The sequence below is a fragment of the Pristiophorus japonicus genome, chromosome 23 (genome assembly GCF_044704955.1).
Source record: "Pristiophorus japonicus isolate sPriJap1 chromosome 23, sPriJap1.hap1, whole genome shotgun sequence".
Taxonomy (NCBI): domain Eukaryota; kingdom Metazoa; phylum Chordata; class Chondrichthyes; family Pristiophoridae; genus Pristiophorus; species Pristiophorus japonicus.
The window spans coordinates 56,931,629-56,945,452 of record NC_091999.1 but is presented as its reverse complement, the minus strand read 5'-3'; the positions used below and the strand labels follow the sequence as shown (position 1 = coordinate 56,945,452).

The 13,824-nt window shown below is 46.0% G+C and overlaps 1 long non-coding RNA gene across 1 annotated transcript; it reads right to left on the bottom strand.

Moving 5' to 3' along the window:
• Positions 1 to 10,659: 10,659 nt before the first annotated feature.
• Positions 10,660 to 13,296, bottom strand: LOC139235665 (uncharacterized). Its single transcript, XR_011588495.1, has 2 exons — positions 13,087 to 13,296; positions 10,660 to 12,764 (listed from the first exon to the last, which is right to left on the bottom strand). It is a non-coding gene; the product is annotated as an uncharacterized lncRNA (long non-coding RNA).
• Positions 13,297 to 13,824: the final 528 nt, after the last annotated feature.

Sequence of the window (13,824 nt, the reverse complement as noted above, 5' to 3'; positions counted from 1 at the left end):
GATCCCACATCTCATCTCTCGTTATTTTGCCAATTATCGGATGTCTGACTCCTTTGATTACCTACCCTAATGCCACTGGAAATACTTTCTCCATATTTACGCGATCTAAATCGTTCATAATTTTGTACATCTCCATCAAATCTCTTTTTACCCTTTCCTGCACCCTGGAGAAAACTTCAGCAGGCTCTCCACATCACGGAAGTCTCATCTTCCTGGAACCATTCCTTCTGCATCTTCTCTAAAAGTTTGCCATCATTACGAAAGTTTGAAGCCCAAACTTGAACACAATTCTCCAGCTGAGGCCTAACCAGTGTTTTATAAAGGTTTAGCAAATTAAACATCAAATTCTGATATTTCTCTGATGGGGTTTAAAGGGCGAGATCCATCTAGTCAGTTGGATGTGACAATGAGACTGTGAACCTAAAGAAGTGCATTTAGAGTGGAGAGCCAGGACATGCTGTGTAACCGGGCGCAAACACTCCTGCACAGCCCACACATCACTTGTTTCCCATTTGGCATGAAAGTAATGTGTTAATTGCAACAATTCATTTTATTTGATTTCAAATAGTTTAGGATAGAAATTGAATCATGTTTCTATGATTTTTCCCCAACTCAAATTCAAGGCCTCAATTTTTCTCTTCATCTGTGTGCAGTCACAGGTTTCCAAACCTGAGACTGTATATTGGGATTCCAATCCTGGGACTGTGCATGGGGATTCGAACCCTGGGAGAGTACTTGGGCATTCTAACACTGGGAGAGTAAATGGGGATTCGAACCCTGGGACCATACATGGGGGTTCTAACCCAGGCACTGTAAATGGGGATTCTAACCCTGGGACTGTACATGGGGATTTTATCCCTGGGCGAGATTGTGGGAATTCTAACCCTGGGAGAGTAAATGGGGAATCTAACCCTGGGACTGTACATGGGGATTCTAATGCTGGCATTGTACATGGGGATTCTGACACTGCGAATGTACAGAGCGATTCTAACCCTGGGACTGTAAATGGAGATTCTGACCCTGGGACTGTACATGGCGTCCAGGCATTCGGGCCCCCTTCAGAGATGACTGAGCTTCTAATTCCCCGCAGTGCTCCAGGTGTGGTCTAGCCAGGGCTTTGTGCAGCTGCAGAGGGATGGCAGCACCCAGGGAACAGTACGAAGGCAGGGAGCTTACTACTGACTTTCATTATAAACTTTTAATCAACTCGGAAAAACTTTTAAAACTTCAAGAGAAACTTTTAAACAACTTGGGGAAACGTTTAAAATCTCTGGAGAAAATTTTAAATAACTTGGGGAACTTTTTTTAAAACTCCGGGAAAAACTTTTAAAACTTCTGAAGAAACTTTTAAACAACGTAGAGGAACCTTTAAGAATAATTTTCTTCTAAAAATGTTTTATTAAGCAATTGAATACTGTACCCCAATCTAAATAGAAAATAGTTTGGTGTGTTTTATTAGCATAATTTCCAGCCATTTGAAACCAGGTTACTCACGACGATGCCCAGCAAGCAGGTGTGCCTCCGACCGCGACATCACCCGGCCCCTCCTGCGGCGGGCCTACATCCCTCCAGCAGCGGGCCTACATGTCTCTCCTTGTCAATGGCTGGACCTCTCCTTCCCCACTGGTGGCCTGGCTATGATTCTTTCACCCTCCTACTCCTTGCTGACCTCCCACTTGGAACTCCAGCAGACAACTGATTTCCTAATGGCTGCCCCCAACCAAGCCTCGGACCACCTACCAACAAGGGTGCTCCTCAATGCCGAGCTTGCAACCAACATTTCGCCTTTGGCAATTAGGCTCATACAGAAGTGCCTGGTCTCCAGTCGTCTTGGATCCCTTGCCACTGGACCAAGACCTTGCTCAGCTCAGCCACCCCACGTTAAAATAACTCACACACAGGCATCTTCCACTCCGTTAACATGAAGTTCGGGACCTGAAACTTCAGGACTCCCATTGGACAACTGCAACAGCAACAGGCCAGAATGCCGCACCACCATAGTTGCCCGGGAACTTAGAAGCTTTGACATCGACATCGCCACCCTAAGCGAGATCCGGCAGGCAGGGCAAGGCTGGCTGAAGGAACAAGATGGAGGTTACACCTTTTTCTGGAAATGAAAACCAGAGGAAGAACGCCACCTTCATAAAGTCGGCTTCGCCATCAAAATGAGCTGGTCGACAGCTGCAAAGACACTCCCTGTGGGGTTAACGAACGCCTGTTGAAGCTTCAATTCATCCTATCCCGGAACCAATTCGCCACAGTCATCGGTGCGTATGCCCCAACACTGGATGCAATGGATGAGACCAAAGAGGGTTTTTATTCCAACCTCGAAACATCCCTGTCCTGTGTCCCAGCAGGTGACAAACTGATCCTCCTCGGTGACTTCAATGCCAGGGTCGGCAAAGACACAGCCCTCTGGGGAGGCGTGATTAGCAGTGAGGGGTTAGGGAAAGCCAACTCCAGCATTATCCTACTCCTGACAAAATATCTAGAACATGAACTTCTCATCACCAACACCTTGTTCCGCCAGAAGGAAAAATACAAGGCATCGTGGCAACACCCTTCCTCCAAACGCTGGCACCTGCTCGACTATGTCTTCGTCTGAGCCAGGGATCGCAAGGTTGTGCGCATCACCCACGTCATGATAGGAGCTGACGACTGTTGGCCGGACGACCGCCTGACCCATCATCGACATTAACCCCAAAGTGGAGGGGACAGCAGAAGCAGTGCCGCAAGAAAGTCAATGCTGGGGCAATTAAAGACCCAGCTAAGACAGCCCTATACAGCCAACGCTTCACAGCTAACCTGACGTGCCTTGATGACGCTGAGATGCTGAACGCCCACAGGGCTTGGTCCGCCCTCCAGGCCTCATAACCAGTGCCTGTGAAGAGACACTTGGTAATTCAACCAGAACACACGAGGACTGGCTTGATGAGAATGATCAGAGATCCAAGAATTTATATTTCTGAGGCACAAGCAACAACCCAACTCAGGAGCAGCAAAGCAACACTACAGGCGGCTCAAAGCTGAGGTCCAACAAAAAACCTAGCACCTAAGGAACAGGTGGTGGATGGAAAAAGCACAATAGATACAATAACTGGCCAACAGCCATGATGTGCGAGGATTCTTCATATCAGTCAAGGCCACCTACGGTCCAAACTCCCAAGGTCCCACCCGACTGCTGGCCAAGAATGGGGAAACACTCATCAAGGACACCGAGGTTGTCAAGGCCCGCTGGAAGGAGCACTTCAAAGATCTCCTCAATCGAGATTCTGACTTTGAATCGAGTGTTCTCGATTCCATCCCACAGCATGCGTCCCGCCCCCACTTCAGTGAAACACCAACGTTGCATGAGGTAGGAAAAGCCATAAGACAGCTCAAGAACAACAAGGCTACGGGAGCGGATGAAATCCCTACTGAGGCGCTAAAGCATGGCGGAGATGCCCTGTTGGCACGAATACATGACCTCATCGCTCTCATCTGGAGGGAGGAGAGCATGACTGGAGATCACAGAGATGCAGTGATCGTGACCATCTTTAAAAAAGCGGGGGGCAAGTTCAACTGCAGCAACTACAGAGGAATCTCCCTGCTAATCAGCCACTGGGAAAGTTTTTGCTCGAGTCCTCTTCAACCGTCTTCTCCCTGTGGCCGAGGAGCTCCTCCTGGAGTCACAGTGACCCACGGGGCACATCGGACATGATCTTTGCAGCGCGACAGCTGCAGGAAAAATGCAGGGACCAGCGCCAGCCGTGATACATGGGTTTTTTCAACCTTACAAAGGGATTTGACACTGTGAACCATGAGGCTCTATGGAGCGTCTTTCTCCAATATGGATGCCCTCAAAAATGTGTCAACATCCTTCGGCTGCTCCATGATGACATGCAGGTGATAATCCTTACCAACGGATCCATTACAGACCCAATCCACGTCGGGACCTGGGTCAAACAGGGCTGCATCATTGCTCCCACCCTCTTCTCAATTGTCCTCGTTGCCATGCTCTACCTCACAGTCAACAAATTCCCTGCTGGAGTGGAACAAAACTACAGAACCAGCAGGAAGCTGTTTAATCTTTGCCGCCTCCGGGAGAAAGTCCAAGATAACCCCAACCTCTGTCGTTGAGCTACAGTATGTGGACAACGCCTGTGTCTGCGCACATTCTGAGACTGAACTCCAGGATATAGTCGACGTATTTACTGAGGAACACGAAAACATGGGCCTTACGCTAAATATCCGTAAGACAAAGATCCTCCACCAGCCAGTACTCGACGTACAACACTGCCACCCAGGCATCAAGATCCACGGCGCAGCCCTCGACAAAATGGAGCATTTCCCATACTGCGGGAGCGTCTTATCAACAAAAGCAGACATTGATGAGGATATTCAACACCACCTCCAGTGCGGCAGTGCAGCATTCAGCCGGCGGAGGAAAAGAGTGATCCAAGACAAGGCCCTCAAAGCTACCATCAAGCTCATGGTCTACAGGGCTGTAGTAATACCCACCATCCTGAATGGCTCAAAGGCACGGACCAAGTACAGTAGACACCTCAACTCATTGGAGATATATCACCAATGATGTCTCCACAAGATCCGACAAATCCCCTGGAATGACAGGCGCACCAACATCAGTGTGCTCGTCTAGGCTAACAGCCCCAGCATTGAAGCACTTACCACACTCGATCAGCTCCGCTGGGCAGGCCACACAGTTTGCATGCCAGACATGGGACTCCCGAAGCAAGTGCTCTTTATGGAGGTCCTTCTTGGCAAACGAGCCAAACGTGGGCAGCAGAAACGTTACAAGGACACCCCCAAAGCCTCCATGATAAAGTGCGACATCCCCACTGACACCTGGGAGTCCTTGGTCAAAGACCACCCTAAGTGGAGGAAGTGCATCCGGGAGGGCGCTGAGCACCTCGAGTCTCAATGCAGAGAGCATGCAGAAATCAAGTGCAGGCAGCGGAAAGAGCGTGCGGCAAACCAATCCCGCCCACCCCTTCCCTCAGCGACTATCTGTCCCACCTGTGACAGAATCTGTGGCTCTCGTATTCGACTGTACAGCCGCCAATAAAATCACTTCAGGAGTGGAAGCAAGTCTTCCTCGATTCCGAGGGACTGCCCATGATAATGATGAGATGGAGATTCTAACCCTGGGACTGAACATGGGGATTCTAACACAAGGATTCAATATTTCTGGCCCTTCTCTGTTACAATTATGTAGGACTTAACCCATAAGGTCGGTACTAAGCATCGCCTTTAGGGGAGATGGTGAGAAATTCGAGTGAAAATAAAATATCTGACCAATTCCTTTACCCACTGGGACCCGGTTAGAAACAGACACTGTCATCGCTCACTTTATTCCTGAACCAAGTTGGTCGCACATGCGCGCTGCGACTCACCGAATCAAGCTGGCCGAGCGCTGAACCCGCCACCTGCACGAAGATGGCCGCCGTTAGCCTGGGCCTGTGACCGGGAGAAAGCCCCAAAACTGCAACCGCCGATATGCCGGTTATTATTTCGGGCTTGCGGTGGGCACCGGTGCTTTATGAAACCTTCCAAGTGACCCGCTGGTCCATTGCTCCCCTCCTCCCGCTCAAATGGAACGCTTCTGCGGAGGTCATGTTGCCCGTTTCTCCTTCGTCACTACATTCGCCGCGCATGCTCCAAAACCAGCCACGACGCGCGCCTGCGTACTGAACTCCTGTAGTTTGGGTTCTGCACCTTCTCGCCCGTGGTGCATACTGGGTAAATAACCCGCCATTTAAAAGCTGCATTGGTGAATATAACAGGATATAATTTGATTGCATTGGGCATTGAACGATATTCATTCTGGCAGATATTGTTTGTTTCTGCTGATCTTAATAACCCCTATACCTGAGCTGGAGATTAATGTTCTATACAAATATTGAATAAATCAGCTTGGTTCAAACACAGTGTGTCGAATGTTTGATTTCTCCATAATAATATCTCCTTAATGTTCTGTTACCGACTGTTTCATTTTGGGCCTTTTCTTACTGTAGATTATTTCACTTCTCACCCAGTTCATCTTTTATGATATCAAATCCCAAGGTTGTTCTGTTTGAGTATACGGCTTGTGGGTGTCATAAATTGAACCGGAGTGTCTCACATTACACTCATATGATGTTCCTTTCAACCAACTATTGATTGAACTATGATGCTTTAGACGTGAAATCTATTATTTTGTACATTGTTTAACGATTTTTGAATGTGGTTACTATATGTAATAGTCCTTGAAATGTGTGATCTTTGTAACTGTCTTTGTTGATTTTGAAAGTTTTGTTCATATATATTCTTGTTACTTACATAGCTTGCAGAATTTCTTGCATCAAGATAATTGTTTAAATATTTCCATTATCGGGTCTTTCGCTCCTCCACTGATCCCTGTGAATAACCTTTGGTTCGGGACTGGGTTTGGGTGCGAGTTTAGGGTTTAGTGGTTGTGGTTATTTGTTAGGATTGGGGTTAGTGGTTGGGATTGTCAGTAGGATATTAGGCACCTTGGAATCCCTGGCCAAAGACCACCGTAAGTGGAGGAAGAGCATCCAGGAGGGCGCTGAACACCTCGAGTCTCAACGCCGAGAGCATGCTGCAAACAAGCGAAGGTAGCGGAAGGAGCATCTGAGAAACCAGACTCCTCACCCAGACTTTCCATCAATGACTGTCTGTCCTACCAGTGACAGTGACTATAATTCCCATATTGCACTGTACAATCACCTGAGAACTCACTTTTAGAGTGGAAGCAATTCTTCCTCAATTTCGATGGATTGCCTATGATGATGATGATGAGGCTTAGGAGATAGTAATTCTCTGAACACCTCGAGTCTCAACGCCGAAAGCATGCAGAAATCAAGTGCAGGCAGCAGAAAGAGCGTATACAAACTAGTCCCACCCACCCGTTCCCTCAACAACTATCAGTCCTATCTGTGACAAATCAGTGGCTCTCGTATCGGAACGTTCAGCCACCAAAGAACTCACTACAGGAGTGGAAGCAAGTCTTCCTTGATTCCGAGGAACTGCCTATGATGATGAGCAATTAAATTAGAAATCATTATTGACAATATAAGTGTCACTGGACGTGTCCTTTTCCATTTCATGCCTTTAACCTCATGCAGATGAGTCACAAAACTGCCGCACAAATTGTTCATTCAAAGAACCTTCTTTCCTGCAAGCCTCATTTCATCCCTTCTTCCACAACTCTACAAATCTCACCCAACGTTTAATTAGTGACGTTCGATTTTGGTATTTTGGAAAAAGAACAGACAGATACATTTGCTGCGCTGGTTGCATCAAATTATCAGCATGTCTGAAAAGTTCTTCTGACAATAACCTATTACAAAATTGAAAAAAATAGAAAAGCAAATTATAATTTAAATGGAGAAAAATTGCAAAGTGCTGCAATACAGAGGGAGTTGGGGGTCCTTGTGCATGAAACACAACACTTTAGTATGCAGGTACAGCAATAAACAGAAAGGCAAATGGAATGATGACCTTTATTGAGAGGGTGATGGATTATAAAAGCTGAGAAGTCCTGCTACAACTGCACAAGGTATTGGTGAATCCAAACCAAGAGTACTGCATACAGTTTTCATCTCCGTATTTAGGGAGGAATATGCTTGCATTGGAAGCGGTTCAGAGAAAGTTCACTCGGTTGATTCCAGTGATGAGGTGATTGACTTATGAAGATAGGTTGAGTAGGTTGGGCCTATACTCATTGGAGTTCAGAAGAATGAGAGGTGATCTTATTGAAAAATACAGGATAATGAGGAAGCTCGACAATGTTCTTGCAGAGAGGATATTTCCACTCACAGGGGAAACTAAAACTAGGGGGCAAAGTCTCAGAATAAGGGGCCGCCAATTTAAAACTGAGATGAGGAGGTATTTCTTCTCTCAGAGGGTTGTAAATCTGTGGAATTCTCTGCCCCAGAGAGCTGTGGAGGCTCGGTCATTGAATAAATTTAAGGCGGAGATACATTGATGTTTCAGCAATAAGGGAATAAAGGTTTATGGGGAACGGGCAGGAAAGTGGAGCTGAGTCCATGATCACATCGGCCATGAGACCGACGCCTGTTCCTACTTCTTATGTTCCTGTACCAGGCCCTACCAGTCACCGTGTGATTCCACCGTGATATCTTCATCCATTTCTCACCTTTTGCCCTCACTAGAGGTGGTTTCTCCATCATGACCATTGCCCACACTAAGACTCTCTAATCCCCGAATGGTGCACAAACGCCAGCATGGACTGGTTATTCCGAATGGCCCATTTGTGTACCGTATATCCTGTGTAATTTTGTAGTCTCAGTGTAAGTGGTCCCTGGAATTGGTGCCTCAGGGTAAGTGGTCCCTGGATTTGGTGTCTCAGTGTCAGTGGTCCCTGGATTTGGTGTCACAATGCGAGTAGCTTTTGGATTTGTTGTCGAAAGCATCCTCGTCACTGGGACTGAGTGCAAACCCGCAGCCCAGCATTGTATTCAGCACAGAATGATCCCACTCAGTCTATTCCCAATTAATACGGTCCACATTAATTCAACAGAAACAACCCAGTGCCCACAAGTAACTGCTGCCCCACATTTAACTTCAGTGAAACACGCAATTCTAAACATTTTAAAATAAAAATGAACCGCATCAAAGCACAACAGAAGTGATTAATTTCAGTAAATCGCCCTCACTCATACACCTCCTTCACCCCGACTCTTCAACTCCCTCTCTAAATACAACTCCTCACCCCAGCTCTTCTTTCACCCATACAATTTCATTTTTACCATCAGTTACAGCAATGATCCACACTGGAGGTAAATCTCAGGAGCTTCTGTGTGACGGTGCGATGATCACTGGACAATAAAGCGCAGAGACGACGGGGAGGGGGGGAGGAGCGGGGCTGCTCATTATCCTCGATGTGATTTAATCCGCTTTCCCACTGATTGCTGCAGAGAGACATGGTCACCTTGTAACAGAATGGTCAGTGTGACGTCACGTTCTGAACAAGAGCACACAAGACAATGTGTTATCAATAAATGGTAAAGTTATTAAACAACCCGCAATTGCATTGTAAACAAAATGGAAATAAATTGTTGGAAAATAATTGGCGAAGATAATTATTTATCTCTGTGCAATTGACTAGCAAACATTAGAGTGTCGTGTTTTCTTTACACACACACATAAATATTTAATATATAGCAAAGACTCTGTGTGTGCCCTTTTCAATTGTTCTGCTCAACCCGACAATGATCGATGTGGAATTTGGGACCCGGCGACAGCCCATCCGGCGGTGCTTGCTGGGTCAGGATACAAAGAGACCGTGCGCTGTTCCTCCTCCCACTGCCTGGGGGAATGGGGCAGATATTTAAAGGGACAGGGACTCCCCTTTCTCTGCTACTTTATAGTTAAAGGGACAGTCCAGTTTATCTTGGGGTGTCGGAGGACTTCACTAACCGAGCTCCCATTAACAGTCTCTTCCTTCTGTACTGTGCAGTGATTGTAAAGCTGTCCATTTCAGTGACTTGATCATTTCGAAAATGTCTCACTGATTTTGATGATCCAATTGTATAATTTGGAAAGAGTCCAGATTTGTGCAGTGTTACGAAGATTTCATTTAAAGGTGGAGTAAAATTTGTTTCAAAATATTCTTTTCTAACCGTTCCCCAACCCCCCAAATTTTAGAACATTACAATACTGACTGGGAAGGTCCCAAGTTCAATCCTTGATCTCGGCTGTTGGTTGGTCCTCAGCCAAGGCAGCAATTCAGGGGTTATAATTGTCCTCAGTACCATTGGGCTAAATAAGAGTAAAAATCAGCCACTGCCCCTGCTCTTCAGACCGATCAAGTGACATCAACTGGGAAGTGTGTGGATGTCATTTGAGGACAGGATTTGAGGCTGTGATGCCTACCACAGTGGGAATCCTGCTGGCACTCACTGTGTCGACTGACGGTGAGGCACGAGAGGTTTACTAATGTCTGTGGAATTGCACACAGCCAGATTCAGCACATTCTGGAGATAATACATCTCAGGCGATGAAAGGAATGTTGATTTTAGAGAGTGAGGATGGAGGGGAGAGCCTTGAATAAGGAATTTACAGCTTAGGGGGGACAGGAGAGGACAGGATGTTCTGTAGAATCTGGAATAGTGTGTTCTGAATTTCAATCCTTTACTTAAAGTAACAACGTTTGTAACCACCATTTGCAGGGTATTAGAAGAGGAGGATCTTCAGCTGGGAAACTCAAACCAGACATCACGTCAAGATTTGACAGATTCCCTGGATTGATCAGGATCACCTTATCATCAGCCTTTGTAAAAACACCAATCACAGCGGGGAGAACAGGACACATGTTGTGTGTGTGGATGTACCTTAAACAATCGTTCAGCCTGTGAGACTCGTGCGCCCACCTGACTCAACACTGCAAATGTGGGGACAGTGGGAATGGATGCTGTTGCACGTGGACAGTGATTCAGTCGCTCATCTCACCAATTGACATTCGAGGCGTTAGATAACAGGTTTTCTCCTGTGAATATAGAGCTAGGTTATTAGGCTGTGATGTGTTTACTTATTCATCTAGTTGATTCTAAACCTTTGCCAATTATTTGATGTGATTGGTTTAGAGAGAGATGCTGTGAGGTGTTTTGGAAAAATATTTCCGAGACTGTATAATATATGAAGAGAGGTTTATTAAATTGGAGACAAAGCTTTGGGAGACGTGTTAGATACCCCTGTCTCTGAACCAGCTTCTCAATCTGATATCTCAAGTGAGGTTATTTTATCTTACAAATTACGTCACTTTACATCACGTGCTTCAGCACTAGTCCTTAACTCCAATCGTCGCATTACAAGGTTTACAAAGCTTTTCATACAATTGCTGTCCAAGGCTGAGCTCTTGATATAAACCAGCCTCGCATTGTGACAGGAATTATATACATCCAAGAGGACTAGTTCCCCTTTTATCAACAAAAAAGCAAGTGGCAGGCTTTTTGGCACCGGTATAGACAAACATACCCCCAATTATCTCTCCAGTCATTCATTATCTCACTTTCCGATCTTCATAACGTAAGGTCAGCATACCTTGAAGTCTAGCTGTGTTTTTTTGTATAAAGCATATTGCATCAGTATTGTCCCTTACAAAATTCATTCAAGGGGAAAATAAAAACAAATGTTTGGTCCTGTATACTAGTCAAGTATATGTCCAAAAATCCGCTCCAACATTACTCCCCCTTTCGGCCCTGGAGGATGTTCACGAAATCCAGATGACCACAATGAAAGTAGCATGGTGTCATATATTCGTCCTTTGGGATATGTTACTTCCCTGATGTTCCGTATGTCCACCTTGCCTGTAGCTCCAGGCTACCCTTCAAAGATAGTGGTCAGTGTCAACATCGTCTGTTTCTTCATCCTTGGTGTTTTCAGATATTTCCATCAGGTGTGCTGCTGCTTCTTTGGCGATTACACTGGCTACTGGATCAGTCGGGCCTTCATAACTTTACAGCAGATGTTAAAACACCCGATAATCAGACAGCAAGTAATTATTATTACAACCAGAATAATTACTCCATGCATAAGATAGGACGCCCAGGATTCCCCTAACAGCCAGTCAAACCAGCCAGATCCACCTGCTGTCGTGGATAACTTCTTTACCTCCCTTCTTATGTGATCAGCGAGGTTGGGTATGTTTTCTGAATTATCGGGAATGTAAGTGCAACATTCAGCTCCAATTAAGGCACATGTGCCCCCACTTTGTGCTCGTATCCAGGGCCAAACGGTTCTGGAGTACCATTGTGCGTATGGCTACCATTTCAGCCGTTATGCCCTCCATTGCTTCAGCAGTGTCTTTAACTATCTCTTCCAGTACCCTATCTCGGTTACATAATTCATCCATGGTGCGTCCTATCCTGAATGGGAGCATCATGACCCCAAATAACCTCTCTACCGGGGTAAGAGCTCGTCTTATTCGACCTGGTGTCTGTACTTCTGCTAAAGTATGTACCCGTCTGACAAAGGGGACCACATATCGCAAATAACAGGACCCCCTCCAGTCCTGTGGCAACCAGGGGTAGGCCTTGTGCTCGCACACAAAATAAGTGCCATTGTATGCTGTTATATTCGATCCCAATCTCTCTCTCTCAGCCCCCGTCGCCACCTAATCTTAGGGTCCCAGTCCTGGCTACTTGTCTGATTCTTCAAACCCTCCATTTCAAGGAACCCCTGGTTTATTGTTTCGCTGTCTGTTATGTTCCAACTGGTGAGGTTAAAGTATTGCGTACAATTGCTATATCCTGCTCAAAACCTGTTTCCTCATCAGTCAGGTTTCGAGTGAAACAAATGTCAGTGGTGGGTCTTCCAACTTCTGAGGTGTTGGTCAAAACCAGGAACGGGGGTCGTAACGACCTATTGTATTCCGGCTGGTACCATCCGTCAATGTATCCAAAAGGTAACCGCCCCATCTCCATGTTTCTTTATTACCCACTCCGCTACTTCCGAAATGTTAAGGGAGATTGACCTCAAAGGGATGCCTCCTTTGTTATGTATGGGGATGTGCAAACATACCCAGCAAATGCAAAAGTTCCCATTTTGTGCATAAACATAAGACATGTACAAAAAGGTATTCACATGTAACTCTCGTTTCGGTCTAGCTAGCAGGCCGGACCAAACACGAACTATGATAATCGCACAGATCGCAATATATAGTTTCATCTTATTACTCTATAATTAACAAATAGTCAAAATGGCCGTATGGCTTGCTTGAAGAATCTTTCGCTGTCAATCTGTAAATAGACAAACAACAACAACTTATACGTGTGCTAAACGGCTGGTTCAAAAACATTAAGCTGGGTCCAATGCTTCCATTGTCCGTTCCCTTTAACATCGATGCAGGCACAAGTCTCCCCGCTGATTATAACCTCATATAGTCCTATCCATTTTGGGGCAAACCCCAGTTTTCCCGGGAGGACCCTTACCATAACGCGACTTCCCGCCAACGGGACTTCAGGGAGCTTTGTAAGCTCTGCTTCCGCGTCTCTTTCTTCCTGATTGTCCCTAACTAATTTACACATCCCTTTTAATTGAGTACTTAGTTCCAAAACATACCGTTTTATTTTGTCTTTTAATGGGCCTACATCGGCCCCACCTGTTATGATGTTCTCTGGTAATTGCATCGCCCTCTCCTCGTAGGACTGCTCCTGGGCACGGCCAAGGATGCCATCAGTCAGTCCAGGCAGCGGGCGGTCGAGGGGGTCGTTCATCCTGACTGCCTGCCTCTCTTCCGCTCTTACATCCGGTCCAGGGTGTCCTTGGAGATGGAGCACGCGGTGTCCACCGGTACGCTCGCGGCCTTCCGCGAGAGGTGGGCACCGGAGGGACTGGAGTGCATCATCACGCCCGGCAACCAAATTTTAATTTGATTTTACGTTTTTTAAGTTTAATTTGTTTTAATTGCCGGTGCTTTTAGTGTCCCCCTCTCCTTTTATAGGGGGCACTGGAAAAAAGGAAAAATTTGATTTTAGTGCCCAAAAAAAAAAAAAAAAACACAAAAAAAACCCGAAAAAAAAACAAAAAAAGGGCCTTGTAAATGTCTTGTGTCTGTCATCCAGGTCGGGTGGCACGGATACATGTTTTATGTTTTGCAGGTAGACTCTAAAAGAAAAAATAAATAAGAAAAAAAAATTGCATCGCCCTTCCTGTCATTAGTTCATAAGGGATTAATCCGGTTGTCCGATTTGTCATGGCTCTTAACTTCATCAATATAATGGGTACTACTTCCGTCCACGTTTTTCCTGACGTTTGCATGGCCTTTTCCAGGGCGTTCTTAAGGGTATGGTTCATGCG